The 26,010-nt window shown below is 33.7% G+C and overlaps 1 protein-coding gene across 1 annotated transcript in view; it reads right to left on the bottom strand.

The window, feature by feature from the left end:
• LOC144445460 (neurocalcin homolog) overlaps positions 1-26,010 on the bottom strand; it is a 158,496-nt gene that overhangs the window by 112,194 nt on the left and 20,292 nt on the right. The gene's annotated exons all lie outside the window — the stretch shown is intronic.

Genomic DNA, 26,010 nt, shown 5'->3' with positions numbered 1-26,010 from the left:
AAATTTGTTCTCATTTTCACCAGAGATGGTTCTTAAGTGTCTGATGTTGGCTGGAATTTCCAGCCACAAACCAGAGATGGTTCATAGGTCTCTGTGGTTGGCTTGAATTTCAAGCCACAAACCAGAGATGGTTCATAGGTCTCTGTGGTTGGCTGGAATTTCCAGCCACAGACCTTCAAAATCACCCATATTATGCACAAAGTGGTGAAGAAAAATAGCCTATTTCCACTTTTTTGTGTGCATATAATGACCATGAAAGGTCAATGTATTTTGGACTCAGTTGTTTTCATTTTGAATTTTGAATTTATAGAACAATTTTATCTTGGGTTTCTACTTGAAAAATCAATGTGAAACAACATGTGCCAAGTCCTTGTTTGTAATTCAATATATTGCAAAAGATTAATAAATGTGTAAAATGTTTGTAATTGTACATTCGTGTAAAATATAAAATAGTATTTTTACACAATTCTTTAGCTTTTTGCAACATATTGAGTTACAAACATGGACGTGGTCAATGTTGTTTCATATTGATTTTTTCAAGTAGGAAGCCATAATGAAATATTCGATGACAACTTGTGAGCATCGTCAGGGGTGTACTACAATGGGATACTGTCACGACGAGTCTCAAAGGAGGACCTTGAGAGAAACTGCTGCAATCTTCATGCCTGCATCCCGGTTTAAGTGTGCATTAGACTAGAGTACAGTAACGATGTTGATAAGACGATTTGCTTCCAAGAAATTTGTTGAAATTTTCATTACTTAATATATAACTTAAATATAATATAAGTATGAAACCACAGTCCATGGCATTCATTCTCGCAAAATATACATTACATGTGTAGAACATAGGAAGTGTCTCATGAGTGGTGTGGGTTTATTATACAGAAATATATCTTAGAGCCTATTAGTGATAAATGTAGACATATGTTGCTCAAATAATTAACTTTCTTGCATGGACCTATTATTTTTATCTAGTCGACAGATACAATCATATGCCGTAGGTGTTATGCAGAGAATAATGACCAACACTAAGATGTGCTATTCACGTATACTACTGGAGACTGTAACCTCATTTGACTGTTGAGTATGGTTGATCACGATTAACTTAACCGAGGTCAGCGATGTCACTCGTAATATAATTCTTAGAAGTGATGATATGAGCAGGCAGACAATTTACCATTGTTCACCTTAAAAGCAGGCAATTTGACAATTCTGAGCTGCATTACTCGGTAGACATGTTCTCTGAGATTAGTTCTTTTTCTACTTGTATCTTCGTTACGTCTGATGAGTTTCATCTTTTCACTATTGAAAGTAATATTGATGTGTAATTCTGTCCTTACATGTATTTCTCTTCAAAGACAGACTACCCCTCCTAGATTCAAGACTTACATTTTACTGCATGCAGCCTAACACCAGTTACGCCACCCCTTCTATATAAATTTGTAGATTCAAGTCATTTTTACTCCATGCAGTGTAACACCATCCCTTCTAGATTCAACAAACACATTTTACTCCATGCAGTGTAACACCACCCCTTCTACCTTCAAGACTTGCCTTTTACTCCATACAGCGCGACACTACCCCTTCCAGATTCAAGACATGCATTTTACTCCATACAGAATAACTCCCACCCCCTTCTAGATTCAACACATGTATTTTACTCCATGCAGTGTAACACCATCCCTTTTAGATCCAACACATGCATTTTATGCCATGTAAAATATATACTTTATTCAGTACAAATTTTACATTTTACACATTGATCAAATTTCACATTACCATACAAAATATACATTTTACTAACATGTAATCCAATATTTATATTTCATATTTCGAGTTGACTTGTTCAGACCATCCAGTTCTCATTTTATCTCTTTTTTGTAGATTTAATATCTTAACAACGACACTGTGCCACTGAGTAGTACATATAAAGTATATTTTCTGATTTTCATTGCTTTAATACATAACATAAACAAGTAATTACGGAACAACAATCAAAATATTCAAAACACAGTTTTTATGCATTTCCAAACACCACATTGCTCTCCCCTACATCATATGTAATTATACCATACTGCAACAGGTTTGAAAATCAGGAATATCACATTTTCTTACTTTTATTTTGTATTAAAATGGTTGGCCTTAGCAACCATTGTATTTTCATTAATTCCAGTGTTCAATGGATAATTTAACCACTTTGTGTGTGTGTGTGTGTGTTATAAAGTTTGAGTGATGCACATGTCTCTCTTTTTCAGCTGACACTACAAATTCTACATTTTTTATAAAATTTGTGCAAACTGGCGTTTTTTGTTTTTTTTTACAAATAACAAAATTAATGTATATCACGCAAACCTTTATTTGGAGGATATTTCTGAAAGAACTTCATCTCCATGATACTATCTCAGGCTGCTTTAACAACTCAGAAGGTCATTTCAATCAACATCAGGAAATTGAGATTCAATGTTAAAGAAGAAGAAAAACAAACTCTGACGTGTTTCTACAGACCTTGTGCCCACTTTAATACATAACTGTTGAAGGATTTTGTCAATACACATAGATACAATACAATGAATGGAATTGTCTGAACTCAAAACACTCAATCACACTCATGCTGTCCATCATGTTGACGTTTGTTGTACGGAAACTTCTTTTATTTGTCAAAGAAAATGATAGCCTAGTCACACGATTTCAAGTGGGCAGGATACAGAAATTCAAAATCCTTCTCGTCAAGGCTACACTACTATCATGAACTAAAGTTGTATTTCAGTGCTGGATTTTAGGATTTTTTTTCAAATTGACAACCAACATTGAAAATTGTTAAAATACCAGTAATTAGACATTGTACATGTTAATTAGGGGTTGATTGTATCCAGAAGTAGTACAGTATTAGGTTGAAATCATAATTGTGTTGGGGCTGCTGATTTTAGGGTGCGGACCCCAAAACTCAATTTGATCAAATTCATTGTACCATATTATGCATACAGCTAAAGAAACATATCTCCCCACGGGTAATTCTATATACTTCAGGGTGAGTATGTTGTTACAAATAACAAAAGTTTCAGAAAATGCTCCAGTTTTAAGAAAGATTCATGTATCATAAATTATACCACGCATAAGCCAAGTTGAACCAAAAATATGGAATATATACTCTGGTCGTTCTAAGCCATGACAATGCATGTCTATGTCACAACACCGCATGTCTACATAACTGGTTCTGCTTATTCAAAACATTTAAATTACCATTACTTTCTCTGATTTTTCTTTGATATTACTAGCATTGGTATGTTATTCTTCAATATTTTTCTTTATTCAGTCGGAAAATACTCATGACTAACGGGTTGTCACTACTCATCTTGCGACTCATAGTGACAAAGGCCCCTTAGGTCACTTGCATTTTCCTTGGCTGAAAGAAGAAAAATATTGGGGAACAATATCTAAGTATACATCTAAACCTCTTTAGTTCCAAGAAATTTCCCATATCTCTTTGAAAGAAAACATTTTTTTTTATGTGTAAATTTTTGGCTAATTTCTAATTAATTTTGATTCAGAATTATAGTAATTAATTCTTATAATTCAATTTTTATTGAAAAATTAATCTAAAATAATAATTTTCCAAGTAAATCTTTACAAAACACACTTTATTTTTTTGTGCGGGTCAACAGATTCCACATTTGTTCTAATCCTATCAGCAATATCAATCACAATTTCTCGTCAAATTGCTTCCATAATATTTTTATCTATGTAAAGTGATGATTGTAATGCCTGTATTTTGTGTGCTTCAACAAAGACAACTAGTTTGGATGAATGACAATATTTGACAGCAATGAGCAGAACAAAACGTTTCATATGAGTGATTCTATAATGATGTAGACAATTATAGAATAGCATGGTAAAATTATCTCATGTCTCTCTCTCCTCCTACATATATTGCTGATGTCAATCTTGAAAGACTACATTTTCGTTTCTGTAGCTTCCCAATTAAACTGCCATTTTTGTTGTACACTGGCGCAGACTCTGAACAGGACAAAAGCTAATGAGAGAATAGAAACCTGTAAAGCTGAGTTTTATTAATTATTACGACTATCCACTTTAAAAAACCCCATTAAAATGAGCTGCTCTGAGGGTAGAAACCTGTATAGTTCACTTTGTTAAAGTGATCATATGGATGAGTATTGGATGTCTATTTTGGATTTTTAATTTATAAAATAATTTTATTATGGCTTCCTACTTGGAAAATCAATGTGAAACAACAAAGACCAAATCTGTGTTTGTATCTCAATACCTTGTAAATTATCAATAAATGTGCAAAATGTATGTTACTGTACAAACAATAACAAATTTTTACACAAGTTTTTGCATTTTGCAATGTATCGTCGGTGACAGACACAATTCACATAGCAGCTTTAAAGCTTTCCATTTTTCAGATTTTTTTCCTGGAAGGATGACTAAATTAAAACAGCAAAGTTATTGACGTCATGGAAACGTAAATCAGTCATGTGACACAGATCTACACAAGACAGTACTGAAAGCCATCAAACAGGGCAACCAAAAACAGAAATCTACAGTAAAATGACAAAACATCAGCGTGAGTTGGTACCTTCTGTGCAATATGTGTATTTGTGAAGTTTTTAATAGATAGTTGGAGATACCGGGCAGATTGACCTATAATATCAAGTATCATGCTACATAATTAATGGTGTAAAACTAAAAGTAACCTTACGACTATACAGTCCTAATGTAGTATGTACTATATAGTCGTAGACGGGGATAGACTTTTTTAGGTGAAAACAAAATGACCTTGTGTGCGACACACACACTTGTGAAGAACACATTACACATAATTGATTGTCAATGTGTCAATAACAGCAATAACAGAAGAGTTTGACAAGTAACTTATATGTGTTCAGCAGATAGAAAGCTGGCACTTTTGATCTCTTGGGGGTCAGAGTTAATCTGAGGTCAAAGATCATTTGATTATAAGATTAACTATTTAGCTAAAACAATCCCAGGAATTATCAAAAGTTCAAAGAAACAAGGTTCATATATATGTTGTATCTCAGTCTTTTCAAAAGCAATTTTGATGACTTCTACAGGAAATCTTAGACATTGCATCTACATACACAATACGTTGAGGGCGCTATTCATTTATTTGTTGAGCGAGCCTGACCTGTATATTTTGGAACCTACCTAGGTAACATCAGTGGCAAAATTTAAGGATCAACACATTAAGGTAGTGGTAAAGGCTACGGAATCAGTTAAAATTGAATATAAAAACAGACGAAATGAGAGGAAATGTTTTCGAAAAGTACATCAGATGTGTAGTATTGGCAAAAATCTTTTTTTTCCCACCATACACACTGTAATTCTGTTATATTCCTTTTGATGCATATGTCCTCAAATTGGTTTAGAAGGCATACTGATCAACATTAACATTACACTAGAATGTACTTTTATTTAAGAATTTTCTCTATAAAAGAGCATAAACTTGACATCGTGTGCCCTTTTAAATATGCAAAAAAAAAAAGAAGAATTATCCACAAAAATGTATAATCTCAGCTTTATCAGCAGTTAAATGAGTACATGTACAATAATATTTTGTACGTCAGTGAATTTTCTTTCAAGAAATTCAACTTTCTGACCCTGTAAGAATTCCCTATTAAACTACAAACAGTACACCTGATTGGTGATGGATAGATTCTTTGTACAGGATCTAATTTAACAAGTGTGTTGACAATGCAGTGTTTATGCCTCTGGCGTTCTGTTCTACTACGGTGTTTCTTTTGTCCTTTTTTGGACGATACTGATCACCAAATTAAATAGTTATTGATTTACTTCTAAACTGACATGATAACATTACGACTGAATGAACACTTCCACTTGAAAGGTAAAAAAGACATGATCAACTGACAACCATATCGGATTTCATACCTTGTCATTTCACTTCACTGCGCAATGAAATGTATTATTTTTTTTTAGTTTTAAACGTGAAAATCATTTTACTTCGATCATATCAAATGATTTCATTATTATTTGACTTAATTATGCAATAAAAGGTAATCATTGTATAAATTTTAAATATAAAAATTACTTACATTCAGATTTCATACCCAATTTTTTTCCTATCATTGCATTTCACTGCGATGAAACACATTTTTTTTTTAAATTAAAAAATTATTTATCATTATATTCTGTTCACATATCAATTGTTTTTCAACCCATTTCACTTATTTGACAATCAAAACAATTTTTGGTAAAATATTTTTACAAATTATTTTGCAAATTATAAATTAACTCTACAAACAACTACCCTGTAAAATACTGCAGCAGCTAAAATTTCAGTAAAATCTACCAAAAAAAGGGGGAAAAAAGATTGACATCACATTACATTTTCCTGCACAATTAGTTCTCAGAACTTTCATAATTTTTTTTTAAGAGAAAAGGTTAATCTTGTTTTCAAAACTGGAATCTAGACTTTTTTTAAAATATGAAAATAAGACAAGACAGTGACGAACAATGGTACTGTTAATTCTAAAATATTTTTAGTCACATAGATTCTTCTTGATTTCAAATGAAATTATCGACTCAAAAAATGCTATTAATGGTTTTCAAGATGAATTAAAATTGTTCTGCATCTTATCTTACAGTTAAAGGATAACGTTGATTCTGCAAATATTCCATCCCTAAATAAGAAAATATCTATAATTTTGTTCTTAAAAATTAACAAAAATTAAAATTTTCACGTCCTGGTTGAGGTAGAATTACCCGGTAGTAACATTTAGTCTGCACATGCTCAGTAGCTGACAGTTGATAAGCATGACAAGCATCACCTCATCTTCAACCACTTTTGTGTTGACTCCAAACTACACAGACGATAATAAGGCAGCTAAATATTAACAACCTAGGCCATGAAATGAAAAGAAATCGGTCAAAGAGCCATCTTAAAGAAGAGGTAGTAATTTGTTTCTTAGCAACCACATCAAGACCCATAATCCCCTGGGGCAAATTGATATTAAAGATGATGATGCAATTCATTTGGGTCTGCCCTTCACACTCAGTTTCCAGATCAATTATAGGACAATTTATTTCCAATTTTGAAATGTACAAAGGAAAGTTAATGTGAACTGTGATGAAATGCCATTTAATAGATTATCCTTCAGGAAGTAAAGAAACATCCAAATGGGACTAATGGATTACCTCTTTTCACAACATCAATTCTTACATTATCTCATATTGAAATCTAAGTTTCTCATTTCCCGCCAAAATTTTCAAAGCATAAATTCTTGTTTTCATCATGTTTTTTTCCAAATTTTAAATCAATTTTGAATATAAATCATACTTCTTACCCTATATATCATTTTTATACCATAATTAGGACTGTGTTCAACAATTCTTACATTATCTCGTATGTAATCAAAGTTTCTCATTTCCTGCCAAAATTTTCAAAGCCCAAAGCAGAAATTCTTGTTTTTTTACCATATTTTTTCCAAACTTTAAATTAATTTTGGATATAAATCATACTTCTTACCCTAAATATCATTCACATACAATAATTAGGACTGTGTTCAACAATTCTTACATTATCTCGTATGTAATCTACGTTCTTCATTTCTTGCCGAAATCTTCAAAGCGGAAATTCTTGTTTTTTACCATATTTTTTCCAAAGTTTGAATTCATTTTGAATTACCATAATTAGGACTGTGTTCAACAATATGCACACATTTCAGTATGTTTTATTTTCAGGGATTTTCAAATATCTGCTGAAGATCAAAATTGTTCCAAATTTGAAAATCAAATTTCCTACCCCAAATGTCATGTTAAAGTCATAATTAGAAATATAAGTAATTAGTAAATTTCAATTTCGGGGATTTCAGAAATTTTAATTTTATTACATTTTTTCCCAAATGTTGAATTATTTTTGGACAAACTCAAACTCAAACTTCCAACACTAAATATTATTCTAATGTCATAATTAGGACTACGTTGAACAAAAAGCAGACATCTCAGTAAGTGTAAATTTTCACTTACAATTACTAAGAAATTCTCATTTTTATATTTTTCTAAAATTTAGAATTCATTTTGGTCAAAAATCATAGTTCCTACCCTTAACATCACCCTGATCCTTGTAATCAGGAAATGAGTTCAGCAATATACAGACCTTTTAAATGTAAATTTCAGAGATTTTTATACACGTCAGACACACAAAGATCTAAACATAGCCTGTGATGACGAAAGTTATGGCAATTGCAGTCATACACTAAACTGTATATGTGACCTGCATGAATACAAACACTGCTTGTCAGTACAGAGAGAAAATTTACTGTGACAAGTACCAGATATCCGCACTTCAAGATTTTCCTGTATCCTGCAAGGACAAGTATCTAAATAAATATACTTTTTTCACTTTTTTACATATTGAGTAGTCATAATTATTGAACCACTATATCATTCATTAATTTCTATTTTTCCTACAGAGTCTTTACAATACTTTATTATCATTTTTCACTTTTGTAAAAGCTGTAAAAAAATTTCTTCAATATTTTAATATTTTGACATTCCATCTTAGTACATGTTATAATTTGGTGTAATTTACTGTAAGGTCAAACGTTTAGTTACTTTTAATTTTTAATTCTTTGTTTTGTCTGGTCTTATTGTGTTTTTCAAGTGTACTATCATTACTATGTTTTGGTGCATATTTATTGTTGGAGACGGTAAATGGGAATTGAACTTTAGAAATATCCTTAGAAATAAAGAAATTATGTATGAATGTATGTATGTATGTATGTATGTATGTATGTATATATGTGTGTGTATGTATGTATGTATGTATGTATGTGTGTGTGTATGCATGTGTGTATGCATGTGTGTATGTATGTATGTATGTATGTATGTATGTATGCATGAATGTATGTATGTATGTATGTATGTATGTATGTATGTATGTATGTATGTATGTATGTATGTATGTATGTAATATGTATAATGTATGTATGTATGTATGTATGTATGTGTGTGTGTGTGCATGTGCATGTACACTGTACATAATATATTATATATGACTATACAGTGTCAAATGTTTGATTAATTGAACATCACAGACATACTTGCATCTGAAGGAGACAGCGCTGCCAGTAATCACAACACTGCAAGATAAATGTCTTTGTACATTGTGTATTTGTGTCCAAATTTATTACATCTAAACAACCTGCACATACATATAGACCATTAATCTGCTGGTGATCAAGTACTAGCTTCTTTGAATATTTTCACATTATTAAACACACATGTACTTAGTCTACTACTACAGCTGAACAAAACTGATAAGTACTAGTAGTAGTGAAAGTACATCCTGAGACTATTTACAAAGATACCTTGCTCATTGGGGCAGCAGTGCTGAAAAACATGGATGGAGTTCTCAATTGATATTCAAAGGGTTGCAATAGTCGACAAACTATATACATGTAGGCTCATTTTCTATGATCTCTCCCTCCACGCCTAGTCAAATGGAGAAATTCTACAGAAAATCTAGCAATTTAAAATTTCTTGCTGGGGAAAGCGTGAACAGCATATGTCAGTAGTAATCCATCACACACTAACAGGTGGGTTTAATTGCAATGATTATATACTTCATTTAGTTTACAATAAACTCAACCTCCAGACTGAAAGTAAATCATGTGAGAAGGTGATGACATCATCACACTTTTATCAATGCTCCAATGTACTATTAAACTAAAACAGTAAATGGTAAGAAAGAAATGCCATGCTAGAGAAAGACATTTGACTAGACAGTGGAAAGATGTGATAGAAAACGAGCCCACATGTACGACTCAGTTTCTTGACTAGGTTGGAGTGGCTGCCTCAAACTTTGCAAGTTGTCAGTTTGAGTTATTATGCCACTGCCATTTGTTTGTAATTGTCTAAAGTTCTTGGACAAGATTTGAACAATCTGCCAGTAAATCCAGCTGTATAATTGGGGATCAAGATGTAGAGGTTGTTGCTATGTGAAGAATTTAATCCTCAGTATTTACAGAAATTGCAATTGATTGTACATATATCATGCTTCCCAATGAGTTAAAGAACTGTGAGGGCTTAATTGTTTGATTTTAATATCAGTGCCAGAAACTATTACGATCATAGTATTTTATCCTTATGGTTCCAATGACAAGATACACTGGGGAGATTCAAACAACGGTTTTTAAATATGGCAACCCAGGTAAGTATAACATACATGTATGCAGTGCAATGAACTCGGCTACAATTACCCAAAGTTCATATGACTATTTCTTAAATTAAGACTAATATTCAAGGGCAGTTAAGAGGAAATGCTATACACACAAACAGGTCACTTTCAAACCTTCAGTAAGGTGAATACATCATCTGATTTAGGTTAATTTTGATGAAGTGTTATGACTAAGTCAGTTAAATTCAAAGTGATATGTTGTTTGTGTTGGTGCCATTAGCACTATTCATCTGTATGAACAAAAGCTTTTACCTTGTAACATCTGTCAATGTGAATACACTGAGAACATGACTAGACACCATCTGAAGTATATCGTTTTTAACATGTACATGTATGTTTTTGTCCTCATAATTTGGATCAGCTCTACATGTAAAGGATAATAAAGGCTGCAATGGACTGTATGCTCCCAGGGAGTTGAGGAAGTATAAAGGGTATTTGTGCTGTTATAGATCTGTGCCAGGGGTAAGAATTACTAGTATAAAGCTGTTTGAGCTCAGAGTGGGAAATCAATCCTCTATTTGCTGTTTGAATGCACAAAACATGGCTTGTGCTTAGTAGAATGTCATTTAGTGTAGTGCAATTTAATATGTATTAGCTTTATTTATAAGTTTAGATTATCAAATTTTTTTGTCCTCCCCTCGAAGAAAAAAAAATTCAACTATAGACTCCAAAGAAAGAAAGAATTGTTTGTGGTCAGGACATTTTGTCGAAAGTGTTGCGACGACGCAATATTTTTTTTATTTTATTCTAAACAAACCGGTCACTCAATCTACTAGTAACCATCGGTACATGTATTTATGGCGTGCAGTTACTGTTCTTTTTTTAAATACTTTAGAGCAAGTGTGTGTGCTTGTTCACTTTTACAGTTTGGCTATGCAGTTGTCTTCACTGAAGTATGGAGGGTTATTTTTGTGTTTCCCCTTGGAATCTGCAGACTGCATGGGCTGGACAAACATGAAAAAAAGACCAACGCAAGGGTATTTAAGTGATGCGCATGCTGACCAGATATAATTCTTTTTTTTTTGGCCATACAAATGTGTTATACAAATTTCAATGAGCATATCCTTCATCTCATTTCTACCTTACAGAACTGATTTTTCCTCTGCAATTTTTTGTTGAGTTTTGAATTTTTGCCAAATTCTTTAGGGTTCATACCCTGTTCACAACTTTCAATCAAATTTTGAATCAATTTGTAAATTGCACAGTGTGTACACTCTCCTTTATTGATATTTTTTATTTTGATTTATCGATATCTTGGCATTTATTGACGTTTACCTTCTTGAAAAATGACAGCAATTTATATTTTACGGTAAGTCTTGATATCCTGTGGGACTAATACATAACCTTTATGGAGATTATTTAAAATAAGTACACTGGCCTGTCTATGCCATGGGTAATATTTGACAGACTTTAGCGGACAATAACCTGAATGACGTTTAGGGGCCTTTTACATATTCCGAGTTCCCAATGCACTGATATGTTCTGTTGCGGTTGGCCACTGAGACATAGTTGTAAATTACCAGGGTTCTACTAGGTAACAGTCTTCTGCGATTTTTTGTTCTGAATGATTACCTTGTAGGCCATGACCAAAATTTACGCCTCACTTTATCAAATCGGGACGAGCGGCTCTTGAAATCCATACATGTGAAACACAAATATGGCATATTATATATATGTTTGTAAAAAAATACCAGGGTTCTTTGAGGCAGCCGTTCTGCACTTTTTGTCTTCTGCGAGAACATAATGACGACCTCGGAATGGATCAGTGGTGATGAGCTGGTGCAGGCATAATCCTGCCAGTTGCTAACAAACACTGGATGAGGTGTTACTAGTGTCACTGTCAGCAGGATGTCAGAACTAAGCTAAGTCTAGTATCAACATAAATTTAAAATAGGGCTGGTGATTCCAGTTGCAAACACTAGCACATACTGTTGAGGTGTTACTAGTGTTAGTGTAAGCCAGGTATTTGCAGAGCCTGCCGAGGGGTAACATATGGCTGGTGTGGACATGCATAATCTGCCAGTTGCAAAGCCTATCACACATGGACTAGGTGTTACTAGTGTCTGCAGATGTCAGCACTGATCTAGTCTGGCATCAACATAAATTTAATATGACTGGTGCTTCCAGTTAAGTTGCTTACAGTAACACTCAGTTGAGGTGTCAGTGCCTTGTGTTCACATAGGGCTGGACCAGTTGTGTGGGCACATACCCTGCTAGTTGCAAACTCACACTGGTGAGATGAGGTGTTGGTGTACACCTGATATCAGCACTGAGATAGCTAGTCTGCTATCAACATAATAGGCACAGCTCCCAGTAGCTAACACTAACAGTAACAGACTCTGATGAGGTGGCAGTGCCAGCCAGGTATATGCACTGAGCTATTCTGATGCTAGCCAAGATGAACACTGATTCATACATTTATACATGTAACATGTACCTGCATCACATTTATGATAATCAATTTGACAACATCTGTTAACTGAATTAGAGGAAAAACTCCAACATAAAGTAAAGGAGTTAATTTTTTTTTGAGTACTTTTCGTATGAGTAGCTAATATTGAATAAGTAACGTAACAAAGAAAAAGAAACTGTTACAGCATGGTAGGGTCTATTACATTTTCCCATCGAAATTTCACTTTCCACTTGATCAAATGGGATTGTACGAATACAAAAATATATTTTTAGTTCATCTCTTACAGATATATTTTCTTAATGGATTCCACTTTGATCAAATGTTTGTTCTGCAGGATAGAATTTCCTTGGAAAATAGACAAATTGGAGTCATGTTACTGTTTTGATACAATATGCTTGCTGTACGGTATGTTCCTTACTTTCTCCATCGGAAATACAGAATCCGCACAAGAATGGTTGTGAAGTATTTTAAGTAGTGTATGGTATACAGGTAGTAATGATAATAACGATCACAACAACAACGATGATTAAGCAAAAAAAAATGTTTAAATGGTTTCCAATAACATGACTTCAGAAAACAAGGTAGGTAGATCAGAGGTTTATTTTATATTTTATTAAATTTTGTTGTTGAGAGATTGCTTAGACTTAAAAACAAGATGTTCGCTGGTCACAATACTTCTGTTAGAGTTTGATGAGGTGTAAAAGAAGTAAATGAAGACAATTATATGAGAAGTAGATGAAGTTTACTATAATGTTGGGTTCTTATATAGCGCTTTCACAGTCCGTGCTCAAAACGCTTCACAATTATTACCCCTGGCTCGGATCAGAAACGGCACAACGGCCCTTTAGTCTTCCTCAACTCCCCGGGGAGCATACAATCCATTGCAGCCATTTAAGCGCATAGGATTAAAGCCTTCACATGCAACCTACATCCTACCAGGTCCCCAATTATACAGCTGGGTTGACTGAGGCACAGTTGTGGTTCAAATCTTGCCCAAGGACTTTAGCCACTCAGAAACAAACAGCAGGCAGCGACGGGGCTCGAACCTGCAACCTGTAGATTCCAAGCAAGTCACGCTAACCATTCACCCATCATGACTCCATAAATATGTAGCCCATATTAAATTAATTCAACTTACATTATATTCTTGAAAGACTTGATTGCTCTGAAAAGAGCTTAAAAAAATTGACCATACTTTGACAAGAAATTTAACACGGAAGTAGAAATAAACTATAGCCATTTTACCTTTTTTTGAATATCAAAAATACGGTGTTTAGGGTCGGTGGCTTAAGCTAGGGTCAGTCGGGTTTGGAAACACACCATTGTTTTTATTTGGCCTACGATGTATGTTGATTTTTATAAAGCCCTCTCCCACACTGTGCTGACCACATTTTACAATTATTACCCCTGGCACACACCTACATGTATAACAGCACAACAGCCCATAATACTTCATCAGCTCTGAGGCAGTATTCAATCAATTGCAGGGTCTGTAAATGCCAGGGTTACTAATAGAGAAATGTATTTTGTGCATTTCATCATACATACATACATACATACATACATACATACATACATGTACATACATACATGTACATACATACATACATGATTAATACATACCACATACATATAGTAATTACATACATACATACATACATACACACACATATGCACACATACACACACATATATACATACATACATACATACATACACACACATACATACATACATACATACCGTACATACATACATACATACATACATACATACACATACATACATACATACATGTACATACATACATACATACATACATACATACATACATACAATGTACATACAGTTTATAGTGCATACAGACATTGAAGAGAGACAGACAGACAGGCAGGCGGGCAGGCAGACAGACAGACAGACAGAGAGACAAAAGCATGACATACCCTTCTTTTATGGAAGGTAAAAGCATACTCTTATTTTCTTCAAAAATTTAATTATATATTAATTTTACATAAATGCATAACATTTTCATATATGTACATTCTTTATATTTGGAATCTGTTTTCAATGATGTGTTGCAATTATTTTTCTTTCAAGCATACTTCAAAAATACCCAGCTGTGAACTAACCTGTTAGACAGACACACAACACGTACATCCATGCAGAAGAGAGATGATACAGACATGTGGCTATCGTCACACATCAGAATCCAATTTTTATGTTCCCTGGGGTCAAACCACCTTTACAGGCGTGAACACAAAAAGCTTGAAATATAATGATGTCAAATTCTGCTGAGTAACTACTGGACATCTATGCATGGAACAATTACTAAAATCATTTATAGCCTTGGGTGATATCAATGACTTATAAAGCTTTCTCAACCAACTTTTATTCTTCAATTTTTTTACCTTATTGCATTTCCGATCTGATTTTCGCTTTCATAATATTCCCGCTGGTCATTCCTCGGATCTTTTCTTAAACACTTTTTTCCTGACACAAATTTTCCAAAGAAATTAATGCAATACTCCTAGGGAAAAAAGAACTATTACTTCACCAAATTTAATAATATGTATTTTGTATTTTTGCAAGACTAATATAGCCCAGAGGCTCTCCCCGGCTTCACAGTGCGGTTTTATGCTGAAACAACATTACCTCGCCAGATAGCTAAGTCTCTGGGCTAAGACTAGTTTATGAATCTTTTCAAAATTCATTACAGATCTGTAATAGTTGTATCCACATTTCTGACTAGGCCAATACAAACCTTTTGAAATCTTATTACAAATCTTAATTTTCGCCTGACGGTCTTCAAATTGAGTGTGAATGCTAAATATATGAAAATTTGTGTCGTTTGCGTAGTGAATCGCACAACATAATTAAATGTCTATTCTGTTCAAAGGGTACAGAGGAAAGTAATTCTCAAAGCCTGCAAGTCAATGTCTCATATTGATGTAATTGCAAAAAAAGGTTGAAGTAAGAACCATTAATTTAATATACTCATGAAAATAATGACATTCTAAAATAGGAACTATTTTTGGATAGAAGCAACAACACATTCATTAAGGTCGTTATCAAAAGACTTCTCTCCTAGCTGTGATTCTATGCTTTCATGACGAGCCGAGGTTTAAATTGAGATTAATGAATTTATTTAGTCGTGCAACAGAACGCATCATCTGAATTGTACGATTTTATGACAAAGGGTCCTTAGATTGTGGTGATGCACAGCGGGATATCATACCATTCATACTGAATAATGACCTAAAATCAACGTTCAAAAAGTGGAATTTATTACTTTACACTTACACTATAACAATACAATCTCGTAGAATCAAGCACATTAAAATTTGCTTCTTACACCATTTCAAACAGACGTACATGAAAATCTAACTCAATTTTCCATTTTTTATGGATTCCTTCATTTATTTTCAATCCATAAAAAAGTGAGAAAGTCATCTTTTAAAATGCTTCAAAAACATAAAAAATGCCAAAAATTCAATAACTATTAAAGATGGCCACTGTTTATATACATGTATGTGTGTAACCATGGTAACTGGACATGTATAATTAGTGAACTGTCTTTCCTTTATCTCTATTAGTATTAATCACGTTCACAAATATCCTAAAATTTTGATACTATGTAAAATTTATGAATTGTAAATAGTTTGTGTATGCAAGAAATCACATTTTAAAACATAAGCGAAAAAATGATACTTCTAAAAAAAAATTTTTTTTCACAAAGAAAGGATTCTGAATGTGACTGCATGACCAAATTAATTAAAGGTAAAAAAAGAACTACGCACCTTGAAGTACGATATAAAAACGGTAAAATAATCCGTCATTATCAAATTTGCATATGAATAATTTCACCCAATCGCATCGACTTAATTCTGGTAATATCCTGTACCAACTGATGAGGAAAATTACCTGTGCCTTTTTTTTTTGTTCAATCAGCACGATGTTCACAAAATCCATACTGTTTAAATCGGGAGGTTATGACCACATATTGTTATCATCGGTACAGTACCAAAAAAACAGTGCCAATGGTATTGTAGCACAACTGTACTTGGCTTTTGCTATGTGCATGGTCTTGTTGCTAGGCATGTTAACATACATTTTTTGATTCTTTATTCATTTACCTACCCTGTCTCTGTTGTTATTATCACTTCACTGTTGCTAAGGGCGTGGCCATGGTTGCTAGGGCCAATTGTTTTGAACACAAACTGCAGATAACACCTCCAGAAACATCCCTACCATGTTTCAGCCACATTCACCATGTAGTTTTCAAGATATAAGTTTCTGACCAAAATTGAGAGAGATTTTTAGACCTAATTTGCATACGGCTCATTGGATGATCATATTGTGACTAAATCTTCATGTACACATCCCTATAGGCATCCCCATTAAATTTCATCCCAATCTGCTCAGTACTTTTGAAGTACAGATTATTGACCCCTACACATTTTAGCCCTAATTTGCATGTCACTGAGGGGGATCATTCATAGTGTCATGAACAATTCTTAAACTAAACACCCTAACATCATTCAAACCGAATTTCAGGCCAATCTGCCCAGTAGTTTTGGAGTTTAAGTGTTTTGACCAAAAATCACATTTTCTGACCCAAAACGTTTCTGATGTGGTCATTTTCATTTGAACAATTTCCATCTACACAACCTAAGTAATGTCCACACGAAATACCAAGGCAATCGATCTATGAGCTGAATTGACATCATGTTCACATGGCATCACGATTCATGTTCACATGGCATCATGTGAATATGGCATCACGATTCATGTTCACATGGCATCATGTGAATATGGCATCACGATTCATGTTCACATGGCATCATGTGAACATGGCCTCACCATTCATGTTCACATGGCATCATGTGAATATGGCATCACGATTCATGTTCACATGGCATCATGTGAACATGGCATCACGATTCATGTTCACATGGCATCATATGAACATGGCATCACGATTCATGTTCACATGGCATCACGATTCATGTTCACATGGCATCATGATTCATGTTCACATGACATCATGTGAACATGGCATCACGATTCATGTTCACATGGCATGTACGTGTAGAAAGCACATTCTGTGATTGAACGAGGCAGTATAAACTTTATAATAGTTTATTCATTGACAAATGATATTTCCCACTGGTCGTATTAAAGTGCAGAATACAATATTTGACATTATTTTCAAGTGAAACGAACAGATGAGAGATTGGGACACTACTACATGTAGAAAGAAAAGTACTACATAGAATAATTAAATGGTCCTCCTAGACACCGAGATATCGCATTTCTTCTTGGATTCACACAGTGGAACGTGTTCATCTCCAAAATAGGAAATGAATCTAGTTTTATTTGAACTAATCCAATTTCTACATGCGGGAAAGCATGGTATACCAACCATAGCCTCATTCTTATTCATCTCACTCCTAGCGCTCAGCATTTTAATCTCATAATTATGCATTTTCCTCAATTAGTTCTTGGTTCAGTACTTGTGACATAAGTGTCTCAACTATGACTCAAACATGAGTGGTAACACGTATGAAGCTTGTAAGTTAGAAGTATTTTCCAGCTGAATGAACTAATATATAGTGGAGAATAACATTCATTATACCATGCACAAGCCAAGATATTGTCTTTGAACAGAAAATATGGATTATATACCCTGGTTATTCTACGTCACAACAACCCATGTCTATGTCACTGGTTCTGTGGAGTTCAAAATACAAAGTCAAAACATTCCAAATCACCATATTTTTCCCAATTTTTCATGAATTATGTTTGAGAAGGTAATTATATTATCCAAAATATTTCACTTCCTCATTCAGCCAGAAAATGCTCATGACCTAAGAGTTTGTCACTACTTGTCCTGTGACTTGTAGTGTCACTCTTGTTTTCCTCACCTGAACGAAGAAAAATATAGGGAAATAATATCTTACATATACATACATACATGTACATATTAGCTGAAATTAAGAAAACATGGGGATATAATACATATAATGTATTTTTTAAAATTTTGACTGATATTTTGAGTACTAAATTTGTACATGTGAAGTCCTAATGATATACATGTAATGATGTAGGTAATGATATGCAAATTAATTAAAACGACATATGATGTAGCATGACCCACAAAATCAATCCTGTACTTTCTGTTTGAAAACGTACAACTTGGCTTGTGTGGGGTATAAACATTATTCTCTATACACGTATAACAAATGAAGCTGGTCAGTTGGTATACAAGACAGTATAGATCTAAAATTATGAGAAACAGTCATTTTGATCATTTTGACTCATATTTTGAAAACTCCTGTAACAGAACTTTACATGTAATGAAGTTGATATACTACACTAATGAACTATGACACAGTTACACATTATTGTGTTACATTATGATCAGAAAATAAATCGCTTATTTTCAGTTTGAATGCATACAAATTGGCTTGCACATGGTGTAAATTTTACTCCATGTAAACTGACTGAGGTGGTCAGTTTATATAATGTATACCTGTGCATTCAGTAAAATTAAGCGAGAGAAAACAATTCTTAGTGCCTGCAATAGCTATTTTTCTCAAGATAGAGGGTCAAAATAGAACAAGAAGGTTGACTTATTTTCACATGTGGCTGTGTAGTAATGCATGTGAAGCGCGTGGAGCTGAAGTTATGGGGTTGACCCAAGACACTGAATGTTCATGATATCTATGCTGTGCCTACATGTAGGTAGTAATAATAATATTGTATTTCAGATACTGAGAATTGTGAACACTCCAAAACTACACATGTAATGACTATGTATGACATATTTATACTACAATCAAAGAATAAATCCCATATTTTCAGTTAAAATGCATACATCTTGGCTTGTGCGGGGTACAAAAAAAATAATAATTCCCTTATGACTTCATTTTTATGCCAATAAGTAGAGACTGTAATCACACAAATTCTTATTTAAAAAATGATCAGTGGGTGACATCCCAGTAATTATGATATCACTCTGTTGTCTTTGTTCAGTGCAGTGTTGATAATATTGTAATAAAACTGAATTGAATTGGAATACGTAATGACTTGAGTATATTTCAAGAAACATGATTTTTTTCTTTTTAAATTGTTTCCTGACAGTCTTAGGATGACAGGAAATGAAGTGGCGCTGTATTCATTGATGTATTTGTTGCCATTGAGGCGGAACAATATTTACTAGCAGAAGGAGCTGAATTGAAATCGTACACATCAATAACTTCTCAACGTCTTATGGGATAACGATGTCATTACATCTGATTACATATACAATAACTGCTACATTGATCATTCACAGACTTTCTAATTTGAGGTACACCATTTTTTTTATCAAATCTGCTGACAAAGACTGAAGTGTGCAGTCGAAAATTTCAGGTGAAATTTTCTAGCTGTGTTTGGAACAAAAGTGAAATTTAATACCATTCTTATCAGCATCAAATTATTTGGAATTCAAAATTCATGAAAAGGCCGACCTGCTGAGATGCGAAACTAGTCAAATATACAAGCTATTATTGTACTTTTGCTGGAATTATGTGGAATATCGTTTTGTTTAACTGGAAAAATCCTTCATCATCGAGAATAAGCTCTAGCTTACGAGAATGAGATAACTACGAGAATGAGATAACAATGAGTACTAGCTTCTCTTCATCATTAAATTCTTGCCACGCAACACGTGTTTATGCCACACTTCTGGGACTCGTGATTTTGATAACTATGGTCGTGACAAATTTGAAAAATTTAGTATGGAGTGAGTGAATTCTCTATCATTAATCTGTTACTGTAAACTTCCCCTGATTAAAACATAATAAACAAAGGAATTGTAGGTGGATGAAAGTATACATTTACAGTTGAAGGACGGATAATGTTCTCAAATTTAAATGTATTCATGTCTTTTCCTTGATTTTTGTTCTATGTTCTGTATTCTCTCTCTGTCTCTCTCTGTCTCTCTGTCTGTCTGTCTGTCTCTATCTCCCTCTCTGTCTGTCTGTCTGTCTGTCTGTCTCTCTCTATCTCCCTCTCTGTCTGTCTCTGTCTCTATCTCTGCTCTGTCTCTGTCTGTCTCTGTCTGTCTCTCTCTCTCTCTCTCTCTCTCTCTCTCTCTCTCTCTCTCTCTCTCTCTCTCTCTCTCTCTCTCTCTCTCTCTCTCTCTCACTGTGACTGCACTGATTTCTGGTTTGTTGGCATGTACAATGTGCTCACATGCAAGAGCACAGCATTTCAATTATAGTTTTACCATTGAACAATGTTTAATTTCCTGTGAATTAATATTTAAACTGAACATTCCAGTAAAGTGTGACATGCCTGCACTGCGTTGTGGTGAAATAGAGTAGCATGAGGTACCATATTTTATTTCATAGAAATAATTTCTTATTTTAATTCACTAACAATATGTAATTTCCTGTCAATTAATATGTAAACTCAACATTCCGATAAAATGTGACATACAGAGGTTGTAACATACTGAGATGCGTGTGTAACGACAGTTCATTTTATTTTATAAGAAATAAGTCATCTATATTTAATTTCCTTTGAATTAATTTCAATTGAATATTCCAGTAAAGTGTCAGATGCAAGAGCAGTGTATTTTGTAAGAATAATTTTTTTTTTTTTTATTCACCAACAGTATTTAATTTCCTGTGAATTAATAGTTCAACTAAACATTCCAATAAAGTGTGACATGAACATTGCAAATGAATAAAAAATAAAATAGATTCCCTTGGGACTTACTACATGAGATATGACACACACATTCATGCATTAAACACATCAACTGTAAATACATGTTATAGCAGGTGAAAATAGCTAGCCTTTAAAATTTATTGGCCATCATGAGTCATTTGGTGTATGTTTTACAGTTTCTCTTTGAATACCTAGCGTTTGACATTTGACTCTCGGTAATAAAACATTACTACCTGAATTCTATCTTCCTTCTTATGCACACCTGCTGGTTTGAAGTTATAAATTTTACAACTTGTTGATGTTAAGTTGAGAGTTCAAAGTTCAAGGAAGTCAGCTTGCATTGATATATTACATTTTCTTATGTATTAGTAAGGCCTAATAAAAAAAATTCTGTGGTTCTGGTTACGCTCAATTTTAGGTATAGGTGGGGTAAATAGATTTTTTATTTCACTTTATTATATTTTTTCATGTGTGAGTGTCTAGTTCAGGTTTTCCATTGTTTTCCAAATGGTCTCTGTGTTGTTTATTTCTTTCTATCAGATGTACAGCCATTACAGATAGGAAGAACAGTTTTATATTGTCTTTTTAGGTTGATGTCAGTTTCCGCATCCACTATTTCTCGTGAGACTTCACAAAGTTTTTGTGATGTTATTATTTTGGAAATATATGGAAATCTGGTCAAATTTACTGAAGATTTCCATATATACCAGGTACCATAATTTTGGTAAGGAACTCCTGTAAATAATACGGGAATCCAGGACAGTAGATTTTAACTACTTACTGGTCTTTGCAAAAACTGGTTATGTCACAGCTAACGTGCTAAAACTATCAGTGGTCCTAAAAATTTTACTAGAAGAATGCAAATCACCAGGTCAAAGGTCACAGTCACTGTCGAATTCAAATCAAATCCCAAAGACAATATGATTCCATTTTCGGCATTCTACGATACCTACTTTAGGATGACAAGAGTTCTCACATGACATGCTCTATGCCCACTTTTTATGACAATATTGACGGATGAAATTATACAACCTTCTGCTCGAAATTGTTCTTAAAAACATACGTTTCAAGTAACTCTCTTGGGAATGGATAATAGTTCTGCTGGTACACTGATATTGACTCAGCCATACAGTTTATATGTTTTAATGCCTTTGGTGATGACCTCAGGTTTATAGTATCTATTTATGTTCCAGCTATAAAACTTTAAAAGCTATAACGTCAAAAAATTCTCAACCTTTCTCTCTGAGGAATTTTTAAATTACTACAGTACACCAGGGACGGACACAATGAGATGAAAACATTAAATACAAACTATACATACGCCTAATAATGGGAACATGAAAGGACACGCATGCAAGAAAACTATAAAGAGACAGCTGATCACATCATATAACGTGCATTTGCGTTGATGTGATGAAGAACAATAAGGGTATAAATCCGTATTATTTGTTCAAATGCGTTCAGCTTGGCTATTTATGATGCTCTTTCAGCTTTTCAGATAGAATTAAATGAATTCTTCCCAAGTTCCAAAGCCTGGTCACATCATACATACATGTGGTATTCTGAAATATACAGAAACTGTAAATTTCACTTTGTACTCAGCAGACCTACATGAATCTGATATTTCCAAGAGACATCAATAAAACACTGCATACATGTAGTTTGAGTGTGTCTGTGAATTATAATCAGTTAAGATCTACGACTCTGGCGTCATCTCACAAGAAATACATATACTTTCTTCTCCAAAAGTATTCCGTACTGTAATAAATATCAGCTCTTTCATGCACTTTTCTAATTTTAATACCACATTTGTACACAACCTAAATGTATCCAAGACCTACATATGATGTACAATATACCTATCCTACAAATAGCTCCCTCTAGTGGCAGAAACTAGCAACATTCATATCACATCACGATCCATGGCATTCCTCATTACTTAATCATAACACGTCTAATGCTAGGAAACATGCATTATATGAATTCATATTTCAACATTTCTGACAGTTTGTGAGGAAGTACTTTTGGAGAAAACTATCCATGCATTTTTGTAAGCATCACCATGAAAGCATTTAAATTTGCAGTGACGGAAACAAATCTAACAAGTTTACCCCCACCCCTTTCCTAATACAACTCCCCATCCACACACACACACACACACACACACACACATTCCAACTTCAAAGAGGAAAAGACATTTTTCGTATTCTGGCACCCTGGCTCACAATATTATTAGAAAGTTAATATTTTCAGGCCACACAATTCACTACATTACCATTCATTCTGAGATGAAGACAGCAGACAATAAAGTGCAGGTTTAGCTGTTAAAGCATATCTAACATCCTGTACTATCGCCTTGAGCCATAAACACATCAATATTTTGCATCGACTATTTCGATCATTTAACCAATATCTCATAATGGAATGACCTTCTGTAATAAGGTGATTCAATTTTACAACTTCGTGGTACAGCCAGGTCTGTGAGACTCATTTTAATTCTATACTGCAAGTATCCAAAATCAATGAATTCGTATTAGTCTGAGACAAATAGCGCCGGATAGCTGGCAAGCCTGACTATGACATGAAGTTACCTTTCTTTTGATGTTTGAAATTGTTAATAGCAATATTGTTATTTCAGAGAATTCATAACATGTACTGTATGATTGTGAGATGCAACCTGAATAAAAGAGCCCAGTATATTGCTCCTCCCCCTCCCGCTGAGTGTATTGCCCCTCCCTCTCTGATAAACAACAACAAACAACAGAATAAATCCTTGTCATCATAACATGTAGACACTACACAATACAGGCAGACAAATAGATATGAGTGTATACATATGTATATGTTATTTGCCAAATACCGTTCCATATCTTGCTGCGAGAGGTAATTTCTTCTGGTATAACGGAGAGCCGGAGGCGAGCCGTTATACCAGAAAAATTACCTCGAGCAGCAAGATGTGGAACAGTATTTGGCAAATAACATATTTATACGTCACCTGCGACTACGAAATTCGGCTGTTGGTGAAAAATACGCCTGTGTATCTGCAGGGCTCTCGACCAATCAGAATGCGAGATTGGTGACAGGTGACGTATAAATACATTTACTCTCAATATAATTTATAAAGTCCAGTGTTCCACTTCATATTTTAAGGGGAACGCTATTCAAGAATTAAAGGTATTTTTCATAAACTTTGGGTTCTGGATAGTAATTTCATCATTTCACAACGTATTAAGTGTTTACAATTGCCAAAAAACACCAAATTAAAACACTTTTTCGCCCCTATTATTCGTTCAGTAATACACTGACATTGCACGATGGGTCTTAGCAGATATGAATATGGATTAGATGAACACTGAATATTCATGACCCCTAGGTACTTATTTCCTTCAGATAAATAGTCATGAATATGCACTGACTCTTATAATTATATATTACATATTTTATATATATCATATATATTTTTTCCTGTCATGTGTAAACTTTCTGTATATTGTGTTATGGGCCGATGCCCTAGGATGGCCTAGAAATACATGAAATAATTACAAATAAATAAATAAATGAATGAATGAATGAATGACTATAATATATAAAGTTACACTATCTGTTGAAAGGCACTTCACAAAGCTATTATAATTACAATAGAAATGAGAGTATCATCATTAAAAATACATGATTCAAAAAGTTACTGTCGAAAGGATATTTGTACGAAAGTGTCAAGTATAGTTAGTTTATTCATTATTTTCTTTTTTATTTCTTAATTTAATCTAGGTCATATATGTACTTATGTTGATATTCTACTTGTAAGTCATGTACATTTGCTTCATGCACGTTATTCAATAGAATATTTATAATCCTGTTTCATTCAATTCAAACTTCTTGAAAGGGCTTGCTGAGGTGTGTGGAACTAGACAAAGAGAATAAAGTCAATTTTAGTTCTCATTTACTTCTGAAGTATCAGACAAAACTATTTGATAAAGAAACTGAACGTCTGATGAATGCTCCAGTATTTATCAATAGATATATGTGTAATTTCTACAAAAATCATATCAAATATGTATCGTATACCCTAACTTCTGATCACCAGCAACACATTTATTCTTAAATACATACATTTCTCTAGAAATACACCATAAACCTGGACTTTTTTTATTTATTTCGCTGGACAAAGAACCCACAAAAATAAGAAGTAACAAAAATGCCTGCTTAGGCCTAATTAAAAAAAAAAAGTGTGGTTCCAATTATGCTAAATTTTAGAATAGGTGCAGTAGGTTAATTTTTTTTTTTTTTTTTTATTGTATATTTTTTTCTGTGTGAGTGTCTAGTTCAGGTTTCCATCATTTTGAAAATGATCCCTGTGTTGTTTATTTCTTTTCATCAGATGTAAAGCCATTACAGATTGGGAAGAACAGTTTTATTTTGTCTTTTTAAGTTGGTATCAGTTTCCACATCCACTATTTCTCGTGAGACTTCACAATTTTTGCGACTTTATTATGTTTTTCTCAGATATGTAAAAAAAAAAGTTTAGGGTCAGGAGTGAAAAAGCATGGTGGGGGGGGGGGGGGGGGGGGTAACCGATACAATTGTTTTTAGGTCTTATACATATGCCACAATTAAACGTAACAGTCAGGGAAATAGTAAAAAT

This window comes from Glandiceps talaboti, chromosome 14, assembly GCF_964340395.1.
Source record: "Glandiceps talaboti chromosome 14, keGlaTala1.1, whole genome shotgun sequence".
Classification (NCBI taxonomy): Eukaryota; Metazoa; Hemichordata; class Enteropneusta; family Spengelidae; genus Glandiceps; species Glandiceps talaboti.
Note: the sequence above shows the minus strand (reverse complement) of the source record. Positions and strands in the feature narration are given on the sequence as shown.